At 40.9% G+C, this 13,471-nt stretch overlaps 1 long non-coding RNA gene across 1 annotated transcript; it reads right to left on the reverse strand.

Moving 5' to 3' along the window:
- Positions 1 to 298: 298 nt before the first annotated feature.
- On the reverse strand, positions 299 to 12,892 carry LOC118614999. The gene is made up of 3 exons (XR_004956240.1): positions 10,335 to 12,892; positions 3,957 to 7,558; positions 299 to 1,625 (listed from the first exon to the last, which is right to left on the reverse strand). It is a non-coding gene; the product is annotated as an uncharacterized LOC118614999 (long non-coding RNA).
- Between the last annotated feature and the right edge of the window lie 579 nt (positions 12,893 to 13,471).

A 13,471-nucleotide genomic window follows, 5' to 3' on the forward strand; every position in this document is an offset into this window, starting at 1 on the left:
AAGAAATTATCAGATTAGGTGAATATTATAAGTAAGATTTGATATGGGGGATGAGAGAAAGGCAGAAATCAAGAATGATTCCAAAGTTTTGAGCCTAAACAATTACAAAGATGGGGTTGCCATAGACAGAGAAGATCAGAGCTGCCAGAGGAGCAGGTTCAGAGGAGAAGAGTGATGGTCCAGTTTTGGGCAAGTTAAGTCTGAGGCGGAGATGTCAAGTAGGCAGCTGCATATACTAGTCCGAAATTCAGAAGTAAGGTCTGGGTTGGAGATCTATAGATGGTATTTAAACCTGAAAGACAGGATGAGATTATTAAGGAAATGAAATCAGACAGATAAGAGAAGAGGTTGAGCTCCAGGACATTCCAATACTGAGAGGTTGGGGAGAAGGGCACAAATCAGAAGACTGAAAAGATGTGTTCGTTGAGATAGGAGGAAAATCAAGAGAATGTGGGGTCCTGGAAGCTTAGTGAAGAAATCATTATAAAGGAGAGAAAGGGCTCAATCATGTAAAATGATGCTCACGGGTCAAGTAAAGTGAGAACTGTGAATTATCTTTGTATTTAACCAAATGGAGGTCATTGGTGATCTTGACAAGCAGGTGTGCTCTATCTGGATCTTTGTTGCTGCATTTGGGGTCTGGAGAGGCCTCATATTACACCAAATGCTCCAGCCACATCTTCATTGAGGATAATGGAACATGAGGCCTGTGGAAGGCATGGTTTTAGTTCGTCAGATATGGTACGGCCGACTTTTAGAAATCCTCCCTGCATGAAGCTTCAAGGTCTGGTGGGAAATACGGTGAAGGAGAGTTTGGGGCTAGAATGGCACCTGGGGCCTTTAAACAAAGGGCTGCTCTAATCTCAGAAGTTGGTGGAGGGGGTGGGGACGGTAAAGGGGCCGCCCTAAAAAGAAATTAGGCCGTGGACTCACTCAGAGGTCAAAGAGGGGTAGCACAGGCTGAGGCCTTTTTGGGTAGATGATTTAGGGTAGGTCAGGATGGCTGCTCAGCCTTTAGTGCCCTGTGACCTAGTTTGGGGACTTCCTTCTAAACTACCTGACAGAAAGGACCACGAACTGAAAGGGCCAAGTGAATGTCTGGTGATCAAGAGGGCTGTGACCATTTACGGGAAAGGACAAATACTCAGAGCCATAGTCTCCCTGGTGGAGGGGAGCAAGAGCAGAGCATGGAACAGAGATAATGGCAGTGAGTTACGTGACTCGCCTGGGGTGAGGCCGTCCCACAGCTGGAGTCACTAGCCTTTTGACCAGCAGGGAATTCACTGGGCCCCCAGACACCATTTGCATTTTGTCCTTCCCAGACCAGAACCTCTGCCAAGGGGTCTGGCTGCATGCAAGTTGGCCAGGCTTATTCGGAAAGCTAACATTTCCCAGCACAGAGGAAGTGGGGGAGACTAAAGAATGTAGACTAAGCACCTCTCGCTGCTGACACACTGCTGACACTGGCAGATAAGAAGGGATGAGTGGCATGTGCTGAATGCAAGCTCCAGTAGTTCTTGACTCACTGCGTTCAGATGGCTGGTGTTCAGGGTACTTGAAATTATTTATTCAGATCCATCATCCCTCTTTGGGAAGCCTGGCCAGTGCTGGCAGGCATGTGCTAGCTGCCAAGGGAGAGGCGAAGCAAGTGTGTCACGGCTCATACTTGCCTAACCCACACATTAGCACTCCTGGCCCCAGGCACGTAAAATCTGAATGGACTGACTCTCTCCCCTTTGTAATGGTGAGAATTCAAGGGGCCTGTGTCTCAGTGATTCAGGCGACTCTCTGACTATCCACTATCTAAAGGGCAGGTTTGTGTACCATTAACTCCTGTAAAGAAAATATATAATTCTTCATGAGCACCCAAAATGGAGGTTAGAACAAAAAACTGTCTTACGTTGTTGTAGTAGGCCCCACTGAGTAGAAATACTAATGACACTGAGAGTTGTGTCATTAACCATATGACTTTGAACAGAACATGTTACCCCTCTGAGCTTCCATGTTCTCATTAGTAAAATAAGGGAATTAGATAAGATTAAAAGATTAGATAAAAGTGCCTTTGCTTTTTCTTTTCTTTTCTTTTGCCTCTCTTTCTCACTCCCTCCTGTTTTTCTTTTTTTTCTCAGTATGGAAAAATTTTCTCAAATGAAGAAAATAATTTCACTGGGAGGAGGGATGAGAGTGAGCCCTGATGGGTTCCGGTCCCTGGTTATTGTCCTTTCCTAAGGCCTGGCTGCAAAATCACCCTCCTGGGTAATTTGGGATACCAGCCTTTTTGGTTAGGCAAGTTACCTGCTGACAGATGAATTCTAAGTAAATACAATGATTTCACACAGTTTATCCTGTTTAATCCTCATAAAAATGCAGCAGGGAAAGTATTATGATCTCCGTTTTATAGGTGCTTTTTGGTTACCTGAAAATTAGTCCTAGACTGAGTGTTAGGGAGACTTGAGTTCTAGTCTTAATTCTATTATGACTGCATCATCTGGAGTGAATTAGCTTCTTTTGGCCTCGGTCTTTCTCAAAAAGCAATTTTAGACTGGTAGAATGGGTCAGAAATCCTGTTTGTAATTTACAAAATCAAAGACCATGACCTAGGAGATTTTGGATGGCATGAGCTATCAGTAAGTCTGGCCTCAGTCTCTTCATTTCTAAATGCATGAATTGGGTTGTATAGTATCTAAGATGCCTTCTAGCTCTAACATTCAACAGATTATTTTCTGGGTTGAATTATCAAGAGGTTCACGCTCAATCATAAAAGAGCTGAAAATAGCTAATATATTTGGTAGAACATTTGGACAACACAGTTATAGACTGACTTGTATCTGCAATAATTCTTTCTGGCTCTGAAAACCTTTGAAATTTTTATTTTTTATTATGACTACATGGATCATTACTTGGCAAAGAAATTTCCCCTAATATTAATCTATGAACATAAAAAATTATGTGCTGGGATAAGGGATATAAAAATAAAATCTATTAACTTATTGACAATAAAAGTAGGGGCTGAATTTTCATAAAAAATGAACCAACAAAAGCCACCATCAAAACTGGATGGACTGAGAAAATATAAGCTTAATTGACCTGCCCTAAGTAAGTGGTTTTCAAGTTAATGTTTTCCAGTTCTAGGCCTTCTTGATTTGCTTGAAATTGTTTAATTGAGAGAATTGATCCCCAAATTCCTAGCCTATTGTCAGCTCACTGAAAGCTTCTACTTTGATTACCATCTTCACACTCATTAGCATTCCTTGAATGAATGAGATTCCAGAAAACCAAGATCCTATAACCTGGCTGCATTAATGGGAAAACACTTAAACAGCCCGCTAGACTGGATCTCACTGAGTTCCTAAATTGAAAACTGATTAAAAAATATTCTGGTCTACCAATTATATTGGCAAGCACTTTCAAAAACTCACAAAATTTTGAATCAAGTTTAACTTAGAAGCTAGTTGTTTTCCAAACATTCAAGATTGAGAGAAAGAAACAAACAGATCTATTCATAGAATAGTACCTGGGACATGTCAGGTAGTCAATAAATGATATTTAAATGAATTAATTAGTTTTACCTAGTTGTACAAGTATCAACGTTTTTAAGCATATGTATAATATGTCTATATTTCATTACACATAAAAGGATTAAATATTTTTTATTTTGCATTATCTGTCTTAATTCTTCACCTCAGTTTGAATGTTTGCTCAGCTATTCCACAGTATATGCCTCCATATTGCCTTTAGAGCGTCATCTTCTGACCTTTAGTGACCTTGTCACCTGAAGCTTGAATGACAACGGGGAAAATTCGATTAACTGAGCCAGGTAAAAAGAGTCCTTTGCCTTTCTCCTTCCCATATAAATATGGATAGATAAATAGATACAAATCTCTTTTCTATTTCAATTTTAGAAATATACATATTTTAATTTTACTTGTAGAACACAGTTAAAATTCGGAATTTACCTCTTTTCCTGCTCTAAGCAGCATGTGATGCGATGGCGTCCTCCGCCAGTAACAGAGCTGTTCATCTTCATTAGATCACCAGGCCGCTGGCCTTCATTACCCTGCCACAGCCTCTCATTTGATTTGCATTTCAAGCTTCCTGTCTAGGTAATGATTCTAATTTTGAAAATTTCCAGAAGTTACAAAAAAGAAGCTGGGCCAGAAGGAAAGGCGAATAGAAATGACAGGCGTGGTGCTGACTCCCCTCACGCCTGCTTCACTTGGCACCCTCTGGAGAGAGGACAGGCTGCAACTGCTTGGGACCATGGAGCTGGGAGCCTGAGCCTAGTTCTATGCTGGTTTTTCTTTAGTAATTGGACACTCATAGTTAATGCCACAGAAAGCTTAGAAAACCAGAATCATAGCCCGAAACCACCAAAAGCTTTAAAATGCGTTAGCAACTAACTCTTACATTCTACACACCTGCCACAGCAACTTGCCCCCTCCCTTCTGCCCTCGGGACATTTGCACATTATGTTTTTTGGGTCTGGATCTCTCTCCTCTCAGCTCTCCCTTGGAAAAATTCCTACTTATCTTCTAGGTCTCAGATTATGTACAGTTTCTAAGAAATACCTCTCAAAGAATTTACCTAATTTACAAACAAAGAAAGGAATTTTTGCCCAAGAAATTTCAGATAATTCTACAGCAGATGATTTAATGAAGCCCTAACCACAAGATCTGCCCCTGAGATTTACTGGATGTTCAAAAAGCGAGCAAAAACAAGATCCCGGGGCATTCTGAGTCATTGTCCTTTCCCAGTTCCTCTGGGTGAGCTGTGCCTCGGAGCAGAATTTTGCTTTCTGCAGCAGGTTACTGTGTCATCCAGTCACTCTGTGTATACACAGAGGCCTTGGCAAACCTGACAAGCCCATAAGTAGCATCGTCTGTCAGGCTCCAGGGCTGGCTTCACACCCGCTGACTCATTTCCCATTGATCCCAATGAACTTTCCGAATACCCTGGAGGCCGCTAATCAAAGTAGCCGGGCTTCTGCTATTGGGACCCATGGTGGTTCCTTCTTTCAATAGCAAGGTGGGCTTGTTCCCTTTGTCTTCTGGAGCCTGAGTTCTGCAGACTGGCTGTGAGCTGGAGGGGACCGTGGAGAGGAGGCGATAACATGAGGGTGTTGAGGAGTGAAATGCTTGCACAGCCTGCACACCGACACACAGGGCCGCGGAGCACAGCACCGGACTTGCTGGAGCTCCAGAACCATTACCACATTTACGACCTCAGCGATTGCTCAAGTTGGGGAATGCCAGACACTTTGAGTTTGTTTTCCTCTTCAATTGGAACTGACATTTCCCCACGATTGAATTACTTTGAAATCAAGGAATGGCAGCTCAGATAGTTCATAAATTTATTTCTGTTCTACCTTGTAGCATTTATTACAAAGGCTGATCAGCCAAAGAATATGGGCTTTCTGATTTTTTATTTCCTGTTTTATTGCAGTCACCTTTTAGAACAGAGTGATGTGGTTAGCAGGGTGGGGGTGGCTCACAGGCTTCAGGTAAGGATGTACCAGCGTGGAAACATCTGTTCACTCTCATAGACTCCATCCATTGCCATTCTACCCAGGCTGCTAAAGAAAGGATCTAGAAAAAGATATTAAGCACCACAGGAGGGGGATGGGTCGAGAGTCACCAGAAACCCCACACCATGTTTGTAGCAAACCCGGAATCAGAGTGGGCAGCCATTGTCTCCCACCTCCACTCCCTGCATCTCTGGGGGCAGGTATAGAAAGTGCTGCTGGTCAGACGGAAGAGATTATAAACTTTGGAGTTCTGGTGAGACATTCTGGGACTTTTGGCGGCTGGAGGTCCTCAGTCCTTGTATATGTAGGATGTGCTTGTGAGAGAAAGAGAGAGACTTATTTCGTTATACAAAATTTTACCTACTAGTGGCAGACCCCGGGTAAGGGCCTAGGAACCCATCAATGAATTGTCCCTATTCTCCAGAAGCTCCCAGCCATATGGGGTCACTGAGCTGAGAGCCAAGTTGGGCGGGTCCAGGGTCCTATGAGAGTACTATAGAGTGGAGGCTTCTGCTTGGAAGGATGCTTTGACATGGACGATTGCCTTCTAAATTAGACCCAGATTTACTGACACAGGAAAGGAGGCAAGGGTGCAAGGCAGAAGCCCACTCCAGGAATGATAACTGTGCATTTGACAGTTTAGCAGGGTGGTAAAGAGCCTTCCCAGGCTGACATACTGGCTTTGTCATTTGCTAAATCTGTGGCTTTAAACTTTCAGTGTCTCCATTTCTTTGTTTGTTAAAAAAGGGGCAAAAGTGATACACCTCGTAGGGTTGCTGAGAGGACTGAATGAGAAAACCCACGTGATGTCTGAATATGGTGCTTGTACATCAGGAGCTTTCAGTAAGTGCAGCTCCGTTAATGGGGCAGGACCCGACTTTGTGTGAATTTCAGAGGGGACCAGGAAGGTGAGGAACACCCAGGACCTTCGCCTTTGTTCCTTGGACCCTGTTCACACAGAATAGGTTGATTGATCCAATCATAATCAGCCTGAGAATTCATGGACAACTTATTTTAAGTGGAAAAAAAGAGAGCAAAGGTTTTTAGCTATCTTACACCTTATTTAGGGTTTAAATGGCAGCTGTAATTCTCACTTGCTTCCTTGTGAAATAAAATGGCAAGGAGCACAGCCTACGTCTCCTAACAAGGAGAAAAAAATCTCAAATTGGTGAAATAACTTGTCCTAAATCCCACACAGAGATTATTGAAGAGTAGGGGCCTGAACTCTGATCTTTTAAGCTATAGGCCCGGGCCTCCTAATAAATCACATTGCTTCTTGTCATCTACTACCCAGCAAGATCTGCCCTCCACACCTTCGCTGTGGCTGAGCTGGTCACACAAGGTGAAATGATTCCATCGAGCAAGGCATGCTCAGAAACAGAAAATGTCGCCTCAGGCGTTTTCTTGGATGTTTAATTTTAATGTAAAATCTAGTTCTGACCTTATTGAGCAAATACTAAATGATTGCTTCTCTTACATATCTCTGACAGCTGAGAAGCTGAAGGGGATGGGGCACCAGGCAACTTTTACTGGTATGAGTGGGAACTTGACTATTTATTGTAAGTCTGCTTAGCTGTTCATCCAAAGGAAAACTGTGGTTTATAATTACAGAAAATCAGTAGCTAGAATTATTAATAATAGCAAAAGAAGCTGTTTGTGCAGCAAGTAATTTGTGGTAATGTTTTGTAATTGATAGCCCTTTTTATTATTTAAACACTAATTAATTCATGTACCAACCAATGTATTTATTGACTTTACTTAAGGTGTTATGGTACCCCTCCTAGCTTAAAATCATTCCTTATTGTTTTCTTTAGATAATTAAAATGTACTGTTTATTTGTTCTATTTGTGGGTATTTATAGGACTGTACCTTCTGAGAGAAACTTATGGGCAGTTCTTAGAAGAATGACCACATGTCAGCTCTGTTTTTTCAAGGAGCTAGCTGGGTGCTCTTCCTATCAGTAGTAGAATTTTCAGAATGTCTCTTGGTAATGTTCCCACACAGTCTTCCTATTGTTGGCTTCATTTAACCCATCTGTAACATGAAAAGAGTAAAATCTGTGAATGCAGCTGCCATTTTGCAACAATGACAGGACAGTTCTGGCTTTTATACAGACAAGCTGCACGGTCAAGTCCCCTTCGGCTCTCCATGCTACAGTCCTATAAAATGAGGGAGATGGAAGTGGCCATCCTTAAAAGATCTCAGAGCTCTAAATTTGAATGTGTTAAGAGAATCAGTGAATATGCTTTTTTTGCAGGTGCACTGAAGGCTCTGACTGCTAGAAAGAGGAAAAAAACTAAAAGATTAATGGGCCTGTATTGCTAGAGGATTCACTGCCAACAGACATGAGCTGCCTGTTCCTATTTAGTATCTCTGTATCTTCCTGAAGCCCAAGTTTTACTATTTGACTCCTAACCCTTTAAACAATAGGCTGCACATAAAATCTACTGAATCTCAGCTGTGGCTCTAGGCTGATGTTTTATGAGATATTCCAGAATATTTTTCCAAGTTTATTTATAAGATGGGAATCTTTACATTCCACTTATTTGACATGTTAATTTGTTTTTGTTTTTGTCTCAGGACAAGACAAAGAGAAGGCATTTATAAGTATTAGCTTTCATCTCCCAAGGTCAGAACTGAAAGCCCCATGCAGAAAAAATCAACTCCAGAATGCAAATATGTTGTATTGCTACTGCCAGCTTGTGGTTATGAAAGTCAGTTAGTTTCAGCAACTATGAGAGATCAAGATCATAGATTAGCATTCCTTGTCATTCCATTAGCTCTGTTCTGTTCTATGGCTTCATATCACAGTCTGAGCTCCACCCAACTATCTTGCATATGTGTGTTATTTTTTGTAAGAAGACTTTGCCCTGAACTGAAGCTTGGTGCTGGGTTTTTGTTACTTGTGGCTGGACCTTCTGCTCCATCTTGGACCTACCAACGCTGAACACTTTTCTGAATCACAGCTGGGAAAAGTTAAGTCTCTTGGTACAAGAAGCCTTGTCTGCCTTGTTGAATCCGACGTTCAGATGCTATCCCTTATCTCAATGGATCTCCCATTCTACTGAGCAGGTCTAATGTCAGGCCCTAAACCTTCCTCCCAGTAATTTGCTCAGCCTCAAATAAGCTGTCATGAGCCAATCTTGCCAATTGGCCCTGAGGTACAACCATGGACAGCATCTCTTGAGATGTTATACAACATTTAGAAAAGGCCAAACAAGCAGACATGGTTACATTTTAAAAAGGAAAATTGATAGAAAACCGAAGGGCTACCAAAAAAATTGGCTTTGGGCTTTCACTATGCTGGAATTCATTAAGAAAGAACGTGGGTGAAAACAACTAAACTTTCTTTAAAAAAAAAAAATTTCATTATTGGTTTCAAGTATACAGTACATTGGTTTCACATTTATGTAGTTCATAATATGATCTCCCTGATTGCTCTTTATCTCCTCTGGCTCTATAGCTAGCCATTATCTTACTGCTGACTGCATTCCCTGTGCCGTGCTCCCCATTCCTGTGACCATCTATCAACTACTAATTTGTACTTCTTTAACCCTTCACCCCTTTTCCCCTAGCCCTAAACTTTCTTTTTAAAGAAAAATAGTGAAGAAGAATTTGCTGTAGACATTAAAATATGCTATGATTAAGCTAAAATACGCATTTTGGTACGACTACAAAATTAGACAGACATATCAAGAAGAGATAACCTAGATATAGACCCTGATATTTATAATTTATCTACAATAAAAGAAGAATTACAAATTCAATACATTGACTTGGGGAAATTTAAGATTCGAAGAAAAAAAGAATTAACAGATATTTCTCCTACAGCATTCTACAAAATAATTTTCGGTAGATGAGATGGATAATATAGTTAATGTATAAAATGAAACTTAAAATAGCATAAAAATTGTTAAAGGATTTTTATTCAACATCTAGATGACAAAAGACTTGTTAAACATAAAAATAATGGGGAAGGTCAAACAGACGTGACTGAATAAACATCTATATATATATATATATATATATACACACACACACATATAAAGATCAATGTTTATACTCAAAGACAAACTGAATAAGTGGTTGTCAGGGAGGGATTCTAGGACAGTAGCAGTGACAGCAGTGTGGTTTTTAAATATCTCAGAATTCCCACATAAAAATAGAGCATCTAAACAGCAAAACATTTTAAATTGATGGACAAAATTTATAACAATGTTAAATATTCTCACAAATGACAAAATACAGGCGGGGCAAACCACCAATAGCTTTGAGATCTGCAAGGCATCAGCACGTACACCAGAGGAAGCCGGGAGGGGGAATTCTGACAAAGCATACAGGCCAACTTGAGACCAGCAGCCGAACCTAGGAGGGGTTTCCCCAAACCAATAAGTGGTGAGTGCAAGGGAGTCTGCGACGAGGTCTTAAGGGGCCCCAGAGTGGTCCTTATAGTCCTGATATTGAATTGAAAATATCAGTATGAACACAGGAGATGTGTGCATGTATGTGTTTTGTGTTCCTAAAAATTGCCACGGTGTGCAAAATCATGCAATAAAAATCACTGGGCTTATAGCAAAAATTGGGGAAGGGGCACAACACTCAAAAACTTTATGAGTGACACATTTTCTAAAAGAATAGAAACCTAGCAAAGATGGTAGCACAGTTCTATGCATGTTAACTGGTAAAGAAATACATAAGTACTACAATAAATATAGCACTTTGCCTTGAGAAAGACCTGAAGTTTGCTTGTGGAAGTGGGTATTGAAAGGTTGTGGCTTGTTAGGTATTGAAGTAGTGGAAGGAGGCTTACCTGTAACTGAGTGAAAAGTTGTAGCAGCAGCTGTGGGCAGCTGGCTTGTCGTCTTCTGTTGGGCATTGGCGCTGAGCACCAGAGTTGTGAGATCTTTTGTAGCCTTAAATCCTGTGTCATTTTTTTTCTGCCCTTGAGATGGGGACCTTTTGAGACATGCATTGGGTACCTGTTTCATCACAATTGAAAATGGTATCCATTGTATAGCTGCTTTCTGTGTCATTACCAGAAATTTTTTTGCTGCTTTCTCATCTGTACTTGTAGCTTCATCTGACAGCTGAAAACTCTGTTAACTGTAGCGGTATTGAAACCACCAAACCAGCTACTCCTAGCAGTAAAAGTTGCCACTTCTGCAGGATTTGGTAACTTCAGTTTAAGCTCCTTGTAAATAAATTGTGCTTTCTCTTTGTGGGAAAATTATTCCAGATTTTTTCTCTGTTTTGCATATTTTTATATAGCTTAGTTCAGCTTTACCTAATATATCTCCTGTATAACATCACCCATAGGCAAATGCAAAATTTGTGTTAGGCTCAAATTGTTCCTTATTATACCAATCATGTTTGGACAAATTTGCATTTTAAAAACAAGTGTTATAGCAATCTGTGTGTAGATTTTCCCCCCTATTAACTCCTTAGCTCTGTCCACTGAAAAAACACTACAAACAATGACTAATTTAATAAATTAGCAATGAGCATCCCTGGCATCGTATTCCACTAAACTGTATCAGGACTTCTTGGAGGAATGGCCAGCTACAGGTCTGGGGCAGCAGACATATGAGATGAGCCTGGAGTATCTTGTCATTCCAGATAGCAGGAAAGGTATTAAAGGCTCGGGTCGTGTCAGCAGGACTTGGGAGCCAATTGAAGAAGCTCCCACTGCCAAAGGTGAGTCAATTTGTAATTCGATAAGGATAATAAGTGTATAAGTGTATTTAAATCCATCAAATATGTTTAAATCCACGAGTTCCTACTGACATTTGAAAAAGAACTAATTGGTCGCTGTCGGAGGATGAAAGGCACTTACTTATTCATTATCTAGAAAACTGATAAAGACAAAGAATCAAGTATTTGTCTTGCCTTTCCTTCCTGAACTGTAATCAAATCGTAGATGAGAGGAAACATTTCTTTATGGAGGTACTTCAACTAATAAATGAAAAAGAAATGATAGAACATCACCATTTTGCAGCCCCCAGTGAATTAATAGATCTAGGCATTGAACTTCAACAGCTGCAAACATCACAAAAAGGGAGACATGAGGACATTATGTGCCTCCTGAGGAAAAACACACCACCAACCATCTACAATCTTGCCAAAGATTGCCAAAGGGATCAAACTTACGTTTAATCAAGCCTTTGGATCCAGCTACCAATTTGCAGGAAATACAGAGCTCAGAGGAACATATTAAACTGTTTCTTGAATATGCAATCAGCAAAATTCAGACTGCGGGGAACTTTGCAGGTTAAAAGGTTCAGGTCCTTAAACAGAAAATTCATAAAAATGAGAGGGAGTCTAGGTGGAATTTATAGGTTAAAAATGATTTAAAAGACATGCCAAATTTTTTCAATTTGCAAGGCTAAATTATAGTGTCTTAAGGATGCACCTTTTAGTGATAAAACTACAAAGAATGGTTGTTATAAGAATCAGGATAGTCAGTAATTAAGTCAAACTAGAGAAAATAACAGAAATTATGTTCCCTGGGCAACTGCGTACGTGGATTGAGATTCACGCCCAGTACATGCCTTTCTGGCTGAGCTTTTCCTAATCGGCCTGGTCTCAGGATTATGCAAACGCTTGCCTCTCTGGCCAGATCTGTATCGCCTGCAGTAGCAGCCACAGCGCCTTACATCTCCAGACTGACCCTCTGCCACCCTTCAGTGGGCTGAGGCTGCTCCCTAGGAGGAGCAGAGCTTCTGCTTTATTCCCAGATCTCCCCTTTTAGACTGAAATTTGGTGTTTGCTTTTGGCCTCCATCCTTCCAGGACAACCAAAAAACAAAAACTGGTGCTGTGCCTGTCTGAGTCATTTTCCTCACCATCCCCACAAGAGCCCAGGAGTCCTATTTGGCTGCTTCATGACAAGCCAATTAGATAAAGATTGTTAATCAGAGTAACGAAGGGAGAAAGGACCTGAGGAAAGGGAAGGAGGGAAGGAATGTGGCAGAGGCAGTAATGGAAGACCGAGAGCACTGCCCCTCCTTCCCTGCTCTGATGTTTTATTCAGACTATTTGCAAATGAGCCAGTGGAAACAGCATTAACAATAAATGAGATGCATTAGACTGCAAAGAGGATGGGGAGGGGGATGGGAGTGTTGTTCCTTGCCAGCCAGGGGCACGGGGCTCCCTATCCTATCAAGGGAGGTGAGCCCTTCCCAGGTGGCTTTTCTCGCTGGCCCACCGGTACCCAGGCCTTCTGAAGAGGCTCATATCTCATTTTTCAAACCACATAAGAAATTCACAGATTTTTCTAGCACACAGTAGCCAACCTAAAAGATAAAGTCAATATGTCAAAACCCGAGGGCTGGGAACTTTCACTCTCAAGTGCTTGGTTAACTGTAAAGCACAAATCAAGTATTAGCTACTTTAATAAAGAAAGAAAGTAGCTAATACTTGATTTGTGCTTTACAGTCAGCCAAGCACTTCCTCAGGCATTGTCAAATGTTCCTCATTATAATCCTGTAAAGAGTAATGGTAGTGACCGACTTTATAAATTAATAAACAGCAATTTACTCAAGGCCTGAAACCCCTCACTTTTAAGAATTCAGGTGTTTTTATAATTCTTTCCTTTTGGATAATTTCCATAAGCTAAAATTCCCCCATCTACTAATTCACCTAGACGTGTATGATTTTCTTCCTCCCATTCAACGAATATGTCCCGAGCATCCCAGGCACTGACCTGGCTGGAGAATAGGAAATCCCAGTGGATAAACAGTCCTACTATTTTATTTTATAGGTGATCAAACTGCCCACTTTCCTCTTGCCGTGAATCTGATTCTACTATAATTAGTACATCCTATTAAAAAAAATAACAGTAGCTGTCATTCATTAAGTACTCATTAAGTACCAGGCACTTTGGGAAGCAGTTTACAAATGCTATTTTATTTAAAGCTTTGAGTACATGTCTAAGCCTAGAGCTCATGCT

The sequence above is a fragment of the Rousettus aegyptiacus genome, unplaced genomic scaffold, assembly GCF_014176215.1.
Source record: "Rousettus aegyptiacus isolate mRouAeg1 unplaced genomic scaffold, mRouAeg1.p scaffold_m13_p_3, whole genome shotgun sequence".
Classification (NCBI taxonomy): domain Eukaryota; kingdom Metazoa; phylum Chordata; class Mammalia; order Chiroptera; family Pteropodidae; genus Rousettus; species Rousettus aegyptiacus.